Below are 2,452 nucleotides of genomic sequence, written 5' to 3' on the forward strand. Positions count from 1 at the left end.
GGGAGTGGGTGATGCGTCTACCACAAGATATAATGAAATGGGAGCGGGAGGTACGCCGACCACAAGATATAATAAAATGGGAGCGGATGGTACACCTACCATGAGATAAATAAAATGGGAGCGGGTGGCACGCCTGCCACAAGATACATGAAATGCGAGTGGGTGGTACGCCTGCCATGAGATACAAGAAATAGGATCGGGTTGCACGCCTGCAACAAGATGTGAAAAGAAAGTGAAATCTGCCTTTTTTCCTTATTCTTGTTAGTGGTTGGATTTTGATTCCTTTATAGTTCTCTTGATATTATGTCTTACCTGTTATTTCCCGAAGCATGTTTCCCCCTCCCATATTTACTTGTTTATTCCTGCTTTACTTTCCATTGTATATTATATAACTACATAGGTTTATTTGGTGGTCTGGTCCTTGCCTCGTCACTACTTCGCCGAGGTTAGGCTAGATACTTACCAGCACATAGGGTCAGTTGTGTTGATACTACACTTTGCACTATGTGCAGATCCCGGAGCGGCTCTTGGACCGTAGTTGGAGGCTATCTTCAGTCCACGCGGAGATCCAAGGTAGACCTCTAGGCGTTCGCAGGCCCTGACGTCTCCTCTATCTTTTATTTCCTGTTTCATCTTTTTGCTTCCGAAACATTGTGTCTTTTATTCTCGGACCTTGTATTTAGCAGTCTTAGACCATCTGTGACACTGTGACACCAGGTTTTGGGTGATTAAGGCTTAAGTAGTTGTAATAGCTACAAAATCAGATATTTTATTATTTTTCTTCTGTTTAATTAAATATTCCGCTGTTTATACATTATCGCTTTACATCTGTTAAAAAGAATTAATTGGATAATGGAGTAATTAATTTAAAGGATTGGCTTGCCTAGCTCACATAAGTAGGCGCCATCACGACTCTTGAGGGTGGGAAATCCGGGTCGTGACAATCAGTGGCATCAGATTTACAAAAGTAGAGTTTGGCACCAAGGCCCCCATATTGGAACCATTACTAGTATCAAAGGTAGAACTAGATAAAACACTACTAGGAATACTAGGTACATTACTAGTTAAAACACTACTATTACACAAAGTAGACTTAATTTTAATCAGCCTTCTTCCTAGTATTCCATTTTGATCTTGTTGGTAAGAAGGTATGGCAAAAAGTGGTGGACTTCCAAAAAGTAGACAACTCTTCTATGCATGCATGGCTCCATATTTAGCTAAACTATCTGCAACACAATTTTGCTCTCGATAGATGCTTTAGAGAGGAGGACTATCCAGCTGTAGGAGTAATAAGCTGCAATCATTAATTAGATTAGTGTATTGCATTATAGTTGAGTTTAACATACCGATTATTGCATGTGCATATGTCTCAATGATGAGTGGTTTGAGGTGCTTTTATATAACAATTTTCAGCCCTATGAACAGTGCTAGAAGTTCTGTCTGAACACTTGTCCCGTGTTTTGATGTTCCTGCAAATCTTATAATCCATTTGCCTTGGTGATTTAGAAAAATACCACCAATTCCATGTTTGTTCTGATTAGAGGAGCAAAATCCATCAATGTTAAGCTTATAAGCGTGAAGGGTTGGGGGATGCCATTTTATATATAAAGGTATTAGAGAATGATTTTTGATATGGGATTTGTTAGATAATAAAATTCAGTTAGAGAATGTTTTTGATTATTAAGTTATTAGTAAGCAGTTTATTATATTTTTCGTGCAGATTTTACAAAGGATAGAAAATCATAGCGGGAATCTCAAAGGAAAGCCTCTATATATCTTCTTCAAGTTGAGTTTTGTCATATCATGTGAACTTATTTTGTTGACTGCTTTTGACATTCTAAAGTATGATAATATGACATAAATTCGACTTTCAGACTTTTAGTTGCGATGCAATACTAATTTACTTTTGGATAATGTCAGTTCTTATGAAAAAGTCTTAGACTAAAATTGTTAACTCTAGGAATCAAGTGTCACAACCCTACACTCAACCTATCGTGATGGCGCCTATCAATAGTACTAGGCCAGTCGACTTCCACAATACTACAATAATTCATTAAAATCTATGCCAAAAGATACCTTGTAAAGCAAAATTTCATAAAAGGAACAAGAGTTGAACTCAAAATAGAATGCGAAAAGTAAAGTCTCAAACATTGGGGTGTCACTGAATCATGAGCCACTACTATAAACGGTTCTGATAACAACAAGACTAACATAGTCAGGAAAAAATAAAAAATACAACTACGGGGAAGATAGAGAAGAAGAAAGCAGAGCTGCAGTCGCTAGGCAGCTACCTTACTATCTCCAGTGATCAGCAACAGAAAATAATCAGCAGCCGCTACCGTGACCCGAGATACCTGGATCTGCACACAAGGTGCAGGGGGTAACGTGAGTATACCAACTCAGTAAGTAACAAGTCCAAACTATGGATTGACAGGTAGTGACGAACCAAACC

Source organism: Nicotiana tabacum, chromosome 11 (genome assembly GCF_000715075.1).
Source record: "Nicotiana tabacum cultivar K326 chromosome 11, ASM71507v2, whole genome shotgun sequence".
Taxonomy (NCBI): Eukaryota; Viridiplantae; Streptophyta; class Magnoliopsida; order Solanales; family Solanaceae; genus Nicotiana; species Nicotiana tabacum.